Source organism: Aegilops tauschii, chromosome 1 (assembly GCF_002575655.3).
Source record: "Aegilops tauschii subsp. strangulata cultivar AL8/78 chromosome 1, Aet v6.0, whole genome shotgun sequence".
Classification (NCBI taxonomy): Eukaryota; Viridiplantae; Streptophyta; class Magnoliopsida; order Poales; family Poaceae; genus Aegilops; species Aegilops tauschii.
In genome coordinates, this window is record NC_053035.3 from 390475494 (window position 1) to 390485972 (window position 10479).

General features: G+C 47.4%; 1 long non-coding RNA gene across 1 annotated transcript; it reads left to right on the forward strand.

The window, feature by feature from the left end:
* Positions 1–2587: 2587 nt before the first annotated feature.
* Positions 2588–4777, forward strand: LOC141040596 (uncharacterized). The gene is made up of 3 exons (XR_012201470.1): positions 2588–2954; positions 3368–3424; positions 4538–4777. It is a non-coding gene; the product is annotated as an uncharacterized lncRNA (long non-coding RNA).
* The last annotated feature ends 5702 nt before the right edge of the window (positions 4778–10479 follow it).

Genomic DNA, 10479 nt, shown 5'->3' on the forward strand with positions numbered 1-10479 from the left:
CGGGAAGCTGGCAGTTGGCGAGGTAGTTCACCATGTCGGCAGCGTCGGCCTGCGGCATCTCCCTGGTACACATCCGGCTCGGATCGAGCTGGCCGCTCATCTGACAGATCAGATGAGGCCGGCTCTGGAGCGGGAGGACCCGGCGCGTGACGAACGCGGCCAGGAGGTCGGGCCCCGTCAGGCCCTCCGTCTGGACCATCACCCGCAGGCGGGCGATGGCGGCGTTTCCTCCCTGCAACAGCGTCACCGCCTAGAAGGACCACTGGGGCAGCCTCCCCGCCGGCGGGCCGGCTACGTAAGCCGGCAGGTTGACGTAGTCGCCCCGTGGAGCGATGTTCCGCACGTAGAAGTATGACTTCTACCACTTCTTCACCGATTGGATCAGCGTGATGACGGGGAAGGGGTTGTCGGCGCCCGATCTCCGCGACGCGATGAAGGCACCAGTGTGGGCTGGCACGCCCTTGCTGCGCGTACCCAGCTTCGACTGGAAGAACTCCCCCCAGAGCTCAAGGGTGGGGAGGACGCCGAGATAGCCCTCGCACAGGGTGACGAAGGCCGACAGCAACACCACCGCGTTGGGGGTGAGGTGGTGCGGCTGGAGCTGATAGAAGTCCAGCCAGGTGCGGAAGAAGGCGCTCGCTGGCAGGCCGAAGCCGCGCAGGAAGTGCGAGCGGAAGACCACCCGCTCGCCATCCCGCGACGCCGGCCTGATTTCTTTCTCTGGCGCGAGGCGGACCTCCACTTTGTCCGCACTGGGCAGACGCCGTGTGTCGCGGAGGAAGTCGATGTGGTCGTTGTGGACGATGGAGCCATCCCAATCCCCGCCAAGCTGCTCTACGTGGGGAGGCATGGCGGAAGCTAGCACGGCGGCGGAGGAGCGTGCGGAGGAAGAGCGCGGCGGTGAGGCGCTATTGCGAGAACGAGCAAGGCAAGAAGACAGCGGAAGTAGGAGGAGCGTGCGAGGGCCTGCCGCCCTCCACCTCCCCCTACTTATAGCCTCACGCGGCCGAAGAGGCCGGACGTGGGGGGGGGGACGTGGGATTAACTGCGCCCACTCCCCCACGTCTCGCGTTTATTACGCATAAGTGCGAGCCGAAACTGCCGCACGGAACGTGCGGGCGGTTCCGGGATACAAAAGATCCGCGCCTGGGCTGGGGCGCGGACGTGGCGGGCCCCCTCTCTGCGGCAACGTCCCGTCTCGCACGTGGGCTGGCAGGCTTTCCGGCTACGTGGCGTGCCGTCGGCCCGCGGCCGGCCCGCGGCCCGGCACGCATGCCAGCGGGTCCCCGCCCTCTGACTCCAGAAGATTTCGGCTCAGGCGACGTGCCTGACCAAGGCCGGCTCCCAGCTGCCGGCTCGTCACGATGGGAAGCTGTTCGAGCTTCTCGAACCCTACTCCACCTCGAAGCCCGATCAGCTTCGGGGACTACTGTCGGAGTAAGTGGCCACGGGTAGCCAAACCGGCTACCCCTGGCTCTTCAGAAAATTTATCAGGCCTTTGGGCCTTCAAGCACTCCAAGCATTTGGGCCGCCTTCCCCGGCCGGCTACCACTAAAGCCGACTCCCGGAAGGCGACCCAGCCTCACCGACTCCGAGAAGCCGGCCAAGAAGAACGCCGACTCCTAGAAGCCGGCCGAGACCACAACCGCCCCTACATAACGACGACCTGACGGGGCATGGCCACAGTGCGGCCCACGACCCCCGAAGCCCGAGGCAGGCATGGCTACAGGAGGCCGTACGGGAGGGATGTCTCCCATGCGGCCGGGCACTGTAGCCACGCCAGCTACGACGTCATCCACGACCCACTCCTGCATGGCCCAAGGACTGCGGGCCCCTTCAGCCAGAGGGAGGCGTGAAGGCGACCCGGCTTTCCCTAGTCGGCCGGGAGCATAGCCGGCCTCCAGAAGCCGGCCATGCTCTTCCTCGAAGCGGGAGCCCCATTAAGGAGACAAGACGAGGTGAGGCTACAGTGATAGCCCCCGACGCGGCCCACTGTAGCCACGCTCACCTCGACAAAGCCCTCATCATCAGAGGCGCGGCTACAGTAAGCAGCCGCCGACAAGACCCTAGGCGGTGGGGCCGGCCTGTCGACCGAGTAGCCGGCAGCCGGCGGGACCCAGCAGCCGGCGGAGGAGCCGGCAGGCGTAGACACTGACGGCTGGGGCCAGTTCCCGATCGGATTACCATTGTACCCCCGGGGGGTAGGCCTATATAAACCCCCCGGAGCACCCATGCAAAGGGTTCGCACCCAAGCATAGTTGGCACCTCTGCATGTTTGGCTTCCAAGCATAGCACACGCACACACACCATAGATAGAGAGAAGCAAGAGCTAGCCTTGTTCTTCTTCTCCCTTGATCCCAACAGCTCTAGGAGCGATTGTAGCTACTCTTTATCGAGCTAGTGATCATGCGGAGACCCCGCAGAGCAGGACTAGGGGTGTTGTCTCCTCGGAGAGCCCCGAACCTGGGTAAGATTCGCCGGCGTGCATGTCTTCGCCTCATCCCGTTTCCAGGCACTGGCGACGTTTTATTGGCTCCCACAATGATAAGCCATCCTTTGGCATATGTCGCACCAACCACCCGACATCTCCGGCCATCTCGAGCTCTGCCTCGCCCTCCCCTATAAATACAGCACCTCCCGAGCCCTTCTAGCCATCTCACCCTCCTCCATTGGCCACAAATCGACTTGCAAAGCTTTGCGGCAAGGCCGGGCGGGCCTCTGGCCACCGATCCTCGCTGGAGTTGGCCGCGGATCCCCTCCTATTGCCAGCTTGCTTCGGTGCTTCCCGACCTCTCCCAACCACTCAGGCGTGTTAGTGGCATCCCCCTGGTCGTGACGGTGCCGCTGGAGCTCCTCAATCTCGCCGGAAACGCAAACTCCGACGAGCTCCGTCGCCCGCCGTCTCTGGAGAAGACCACCGCGACGTCCTCCGACCACCTCTGCACACTTTGCTGGTACGTGCGTGCTCTCCTCGTTGAGCCGCATCCATCCATCCCCTCGCCGGCCGAGCCGCTGTACCCTGCTCTCTCTCTCTCTCTCTTAAACCTGACAGGGTGACCCCACCTGTCAGCCTCTCTTCTCTCTCCCCAACCGGTATAAGTGAAGACTTATTCAGAGAATACGCCTTCGACGTGGCCCTCTCTGGGTTTTTCCTGTTTTCTGTTTTAATTCAAATATTTTGACTGAACTTTGACCAGCTATAAATCCTAAACCATAGGTCCAAATGAGATGATTCTTTTTGCATTATTTTTTTATGAGCTCCTCTTTTAGCATGCCAAAGTTGAGGTTTTTCCTTGCTGTAGATATTTTCTGGTGCATTTAGATGTGTTATGTGACATTTTCTTCTTGCTATTTGGATCATTTTCAGAAGAGCAAACTTGTCTTGAAGAGGACCAGGAGTTTTGTGATCCTCCTCTGAACTAAGGCAAGCCACCACAAACATTTGCAAGAGTGACATTGCAATGGCTATGATTTTACTTGAATTTAACTTCATATAATGCAATAGTTATTCAAATAATTTCACTTGTGGTAGTTTCACCTTCATGTTATGCTTGCTATGTTTACAGTAGTATGTTGGTTACTTGTTCAAGATTATGCACTAGAGTTGGTGTTGTCATGATCGTGTTATGTTAATCCCATTATTATGTTGAATGGTGCATATGCATACCATGGCATACTATGGCTTGAGTAGATTTTATTTAAAGTTAAATATGATAATAATACAACTTGAACATGCGGTTGATCGAGTCATGGTGCCACCGAATCGAACTTCCCAGTGCAACCACATTTGCCTTTATGGGAAGGCCCTTATTCGTTCTGTAGTCATGCCTCTCACTAGTGCATCCAACTAGGGAAGGCTATGCGCTTGCGCTGCCCTAGCCCGGTAGGCAGGCATAGCCTTGTGTGCCCGTAGTTGTTTTGGTACCATTGTCCCCGTTTGGGACCGTTTTTGTTTTGCCACGACGGTGGCCATTGGATGTCACGAGGTGACATCGGGCCACCCAGGACTGAGCCCAAAGGGGAGTTGGTCGGAGTGGCCAGGAGAGTGTCATGCAATAGATTGGTTCTGTCGGAACATCGTTGGTCCACCCAAATGGGAGCACGAGGCCATCGGTTCCGTGGTGTGGGTACAATGTACTAACCTCTGCAGAGTGTGTTTAATCTATCGATAGCCGCGTCCTAGGTCATGGACACAGTTCGTAGTAGGTCACACCGTGGGTCAACAGAAATATTAACTTGCACACTAATGTTATACTTATGGCACTTGATATGATGGATGAGCTGTCGGAACCATCAAGTTGGTTTCATTTGTGATCCGGAGGTGATCACCGTGGTAAGTGATGTTCGTGGTTATGAGGTAACCAAGATGGTAAGATGGTCCAAGGGACCCTGGTTGCAAGCACCTACACTTCATGAGTAGCATGTCATGTTCTTGCATATAACTTGCTTAAATATCATGTAGTTGTTTGTCATTGTTGTATTGTTTGTTGTGAGCTTGCGAGTGCATTCAAAGTACTCACCTGGCGTGTCATGCCAGTTTCAGGAGAAGCCGTACCAGGAGTCGGAGTTGCATCGTGCATCGCATTCTAGGCCGTGTCCACATCAGTGTCCCTGTGAGATGGAGTCCTACTACGTCGTCGTTCCGCTACCGAGTAGCTGTCATCGAGGCCCCAATATGTCTACTAAATAATGTACATATGTGCATCAGCACCGTGTGTGCCGCTTGGCCTCGCTAAATCATGTATCCTCGAACCTATGTTCCCACAAGAGATCAATAAAGCGGTTGTATTTCTGTACCAAGTTGTTGTGTGTTGTGAGAAGACATGATCTCTGGGCTGGCAATGCAAGGTAAACCAGTTGCTCTGAGCCGGGGTGCCACAACGCTTGGTATTAGAGCCGCGCTGACTGTAGGACGCCCTAGACAACCACCGTGCTAGTTAAACGGTAGTTAGTAGTCTCGAGTGCCGGTAATGTGTGTTTGCATCTGGTTGTTGCATTGCATGCATTCTGATTATTTTATTGCTAACGGACTAATAGTTGTGAGTGTAGATGGCTCCAGTGCCGTAACCGTACAAGTCTGAGCCAACACCTTTCACTTCTCCGCACCTTCTTCGGAATGTGTGGCGTCGACTCTACCCCGACGGTGATGACCCGGTGTACCAGGTGTATCAGGAGCAACTGGCGGACTCGGTGTACGAGTACCACGCGGAGGACACCATGTACAACAATTCTCTGACCGGCACTGATGTCTGCTAGAACTACGTCGGTATTTCCCCAAAGAGAAAGGGATGATGTAGCACAACAATGGTAGGTATTTCCCTCAGTGATGAGACCAAGGTTATCGAACCAGTAGGAGAACCAAGCAACACTACGTAAACAACACCTGCACACAAATAACAAATGCTCGCAACCTGACGTGTTAAAGGGAGAAAGTTGTAATAAGTTGATAGATCGAACACCAAATAAAATAAAGTTCAACAAGGTATTTTTGTATTTTTTGGTTTAATAGATCTGAAAATAAAAGCAAATAAAAATAGATCGCAAAGGCAAATATAATAAAGAAGAGACCCGGGGGCCGTAGGTTTCACTAGTGGCTTCTCGCGAGAAAAATAGCAAACAGTGGGTGAACAAATTATTGTTGGGCAATTGATAGAACTTCAAATAATCATAACGATATCCAGGCAATGATCATTATATAGGCATCACGTCCAAGATTATTAGACCGACTCCTGCCTGCATCTACTACTATTACTCCACACATCGACCGCTATCCAGCATGCATCTAGTGTATTAAGTTCATGGGAAAACGGAGTAATGCAATAAGAACGATGACATGATGTAGACAAGATATATTTATGTAGAAATAGACCCCATCTTGTTATCCTTAATGGCAACGATACGTACGTGCCGGTTCCCCTTCTGTCACTGGGATCAAGCACCGTAAGATCGAACCCATCACAAAGCACCTCTTCCCATTGCAAGATAAATAGATCAAGGTGGCCAAACAAAACCCAAATATTGAAGAAGAAATAAGAGGCTATAAGAAATCATGCATCTAAGAGATTAAAAGAAGACTCAAATAACTTTCATGGATAAAAAGATAGATCTGATCATAAACTCCAAGTTCACCGGATCCCAACAAACACACCGCAAAAAGAGTTACATCATATGGATCTCCAAGAGACCACTGTATTGAGAATCAAAAGAGAGAGAGGAAGCCATCTAGCTACTAACTACAGACTCGTAGGTCTACAAATAACTACTCACGCATCATCGGAGATGCACTAATGGGCATGATGAACCCCTCCGTGATGGTGTCTAGATTGGATCTGTGGTTTCTTGAACTTGCGGCGGCTGGAATTGATTTTCATCGACTCCCCTAGGGTTTGTGGAATATTGGGGTATTTATAGAGCAAAGAGGCGGTGCGGGAGGCCACCGAGGTAGGCACAACCCACCTGGGCGCGTCTGGGCCTCCAGGGTGCCCTGGTGGGTTGTGCCCCCCTCGGGGCACCCCCCAGGTGCTTCTCCGGCCCACTGGATGTCTTCTGGTCCAAAAAAATCCACAAAAAGTTTCGCTGTGTTTGGACTCCGTTTGATATTGATTTCCTGCGATGTAAAAAACATGCAGAAAACAACAACTGGCATTGGGCAGTATGTCAATAGGTTAGTACCAAAAAATGATATAAAATGACTATAAAATGATTGTAAAACATCCAAGAATGATAATATAACAGAATGAAACAATCAAAAATTATAGATACGTTGGAGACGTATCAGCATCCCCAAGCTTAATTCCTGCTCGTCCTCGAGTAGGTAAATGATAAAAACAGAATTTTGATGTGGAATGCTGCCTAACATATTCATCACATATTCTTTTCTTTGTAGCATGGACCTTTGGACTTTTATATGGTTCAAAGCAATAGTCTAGTTTTGACATGAGGACTTAAATACTCAAGCATATCAACAAGCAACCATGTCTTTCAAAATATCAATGCTAAAATAAGTTATCCCTAGCCCATTATGCTCAATCATTGATCCATTCATGAAACACACTCGCATATTAGCTACACCCAATGCTCAAGTACGATCATAGTGCCCCTTAGTTGGTGCTTTATAAGAGAAGATGGAGACTCGGATTAAAAAAATAAAAATTGCACAAAGTAAAAGAAAGGCCCTTTGCATAGGGAAGTAGGGATTTGTAGAGGTGCCAGAGCTGAAAGCGAAAAAGATAGAGATAAAAACATTTTGGGAGGCATGCTTTCCCTGTCAACGAGAATGATCGAGTAGTTCCCAATACTTTCGATGCTAGATATATCATAGGCGGTTCCCAAACAAAAATTAAAGTTTATTCCTTTTTCCACCATACTTTCACTTTCCTTGGCTAACCGTATCCACGGGTGCCTTCCATACCAACACTTTCCAAGGAATTTATTATTTGACAACATAAAATAAATTCATTTTTCATTTCGGGACTGGGCATCCCTAATACATTTGCCTTACTCTCGTGCAATGACAAGCGAATAAACACTCATCGTGAGAACAACATATCTAGCATGGAAATATATTAGCCACCCCCTATGTTTCATGAGCGGTACAAGCACACAAAAGAGAAGTTATTTTGAAAATTAGAGATGGCACATGCAAATTTGCTTAGAACGGCACGGAAATACCACATATAGGTAGGTATAATGGACTCATGTGGCAAAACTGGTTTAAAGGATTTTGGATGCACAAGTAGTGATCATACTTAGTGTAAAATGAAGGCTAGCAAAAGATTGAGAAGCGACCAACCAAGAAACGAAAAATCTCATAAGCGAGCATTAAGCATAATTAACACCGAATAATGCACCATAAGTAGGATGTAATTTCATTGCATAATTATTGACTTTCGTGCTTGCATAGGGAATCACAAACCTTAACACCAATATTCTTACTAAAGCATAATTACTCATCAACATGACTCACATCATCATATCTCAAAACTATTACAAAGAATCAAGTTTATTTTGTCCAATGATCTTCATGAAAGTTTTTATTATATCCTTCTTGGATATCTATCACTTTGGAACTAATTTTCATGTGTTGCTTTTGATAAGCTAAAACAAATATAAGTGAAGATCGTGAGCATAATATTTCTTTCTCTCAAATTAATCTAAGTGAAGCAAGAGAGAATTTCTTAATTTTTTTACTAACTCTCAAATAAATCTAAGTGAAGCATGAGAGCATTTCTTCAAAAATAACAAAGCACGCCGTGCTCAAAAAGATATAAGTGAAGCACTAGAGCAATTCCATAGCTCATAAAGATTTAAGTGAAGCATAGAGAGCAATTCTAACAAGTCATGGCATAATTTTGGCTCTCTCAACTAGGTGTGTCCAGCAAGGATTCATGACTTAAAACAAAAAGCAAAACAAGCAAAGACTCATATCATACAAGACGCTCCAAGCAAAACTCACAGTATGTGACGAATAAAAATATAGTTCCGAGTAAAACACCGATGGTCGTTAGAAGAAAGAGGGGATGCCACTCGGGCATGCCCAAGCTTAGTTGCTTGCCTCTCTTTGGATAATATCTTGGGATTCCATGAGCATCCCCAAGCTTAGGCTCTTCTTACTCCTTATTCCTTCATCCATCGTAATATCACCCAAAACTTGAAAACTTCAATCACACAAAACTCAACAAAACCTTCGTGAGATCCATTAGTATAAGAAAACAAATCACTACTATAAGTACTGTTGCGAACCCATTCATATTTTCTTTTGCATTATATCTACTGTATTCCAACTTTTCTATGGCAAAAACTCTTCAAAGAAAACCATAGAATCATCAAAATAAGCACACAACGCAAAGAAAACAGAATCTGTCAAAAACAGAACAGTCTGTAGCAACCTAAGAACTTCGAATACTTATGTAACTCCAAAAATTCTGAAAAATTAGGAAAACGTGGGAAATTTGTATATAAATCTTGTGTAAAAAATTCAGAGCAAAATCACGTTTTTGTGATTTTTGAAAATTGTTTTTCTGAGCGCACAAGTTTCTGTTTTTCAACAAGACCAAATCAACTATCACCCAACAAGATCCTAAAGGCTTTGCTTGGCACAAACACTAAATTAAACCACAAAAACACTTCTAGCCGGAGGCATAATTGGGTATTTTATTGAAAACAGCAAGAAAACCAAAAAGAAAAAAGATACAAGTTGGGTTGCCTCCCAACAAGCGCTATCATTTTACGCCTCTAGCTAGGCATAATGCAAAGATCTAAGTTTTGTCATCTTTCTTCTCCAATTCTTCAATCAAACATTTAGAACTCTTCAAAGATTTAGCATACAAAATTTCAATGACAATACTCCTAGGAACAAGTTTAAAGAATCCATTCTTGCCCAAAGGATCTCTTATAACTTCAACAAAATCAGGGTGAATAGTAATCATCTTAAGATCTCCTTTACTATTATTACTAGAAGTTGCACCCTTGTTCTTAGTAACTTGATTAATCTTGCCAATCCTTACAGGAGTTTTTTCAATAGTCTTAGCGGAAGCAAAAGCCGTGCTTAGATTACTAAAGATTTCTTCCAGTTTATCAATCCGAGACGGGCTTTCTTCAATTCTTTCATGAGTTACGGTTCCCTTTTCTTTTAACAAGTAAAAACTTCTCCCACTTTTGACCCAATTTTAGTAGCAAAATTATGCATCTTTTTATCCAAGTTTTCAATATGTTCTTCGGTAAGCATTTTCTTTTCAATAGCATCTAGTCTTTCCATGACATGCTCAAGAGTCAAAGTTGTTTCATTAATCATAAGAAGTGGCGAGCCCACTAAATTTCCCATAGCATTAAAAGCATCAAGAGAGGGACACACCCAGAAATTTCCACCGGTAATCATATCAAGGATGAATCTATACCAAGTGGTGATGCCCACATAAAAACAATGAAGAAGAACAATGGTAGATTGCTTACGGATAGATCTATTATGAGCGCTGCAAATCCTATACCAAGCATCTTTTAAATTCTCTCCTCCCCTTCGTTTAAAGTTGAGAACCTCGTTCTCGGGAGTGCACGCAAAAGAGGAAGACCTATCCATGACGACAAAAATGGCAAGCAAGTTTGCACACAAAAATAGATCCGACAAGAAAACGGCGAACGAAAAAGAGGGCGAATAAAATGGCATTTTTTTGTGAAGTGGGGGAGAGGAAAACGAGAGGCAAATGGCAAATAATGTAAATTGCAAGGAGACGAGATTTGTGATTAGGAACCTGGTAGATGTTGATGATGTCTCCCCGGCAACGGTGCCAGAAATTCCTTTTGATGTCTGCTAGAACTACGTCGGTATTTCCCCAAAGAGGAAGGGATGATGCAGCACAACAACGGTAGGTATTTCCCTCAGTGATGAGACCAAGGTTACCGAACCAGTAGGAGAACCAAGCAACACTACGTAAACAGCACCTGCACACAAATAACAAATGCTCGCAACCCGACGTGTTAAAG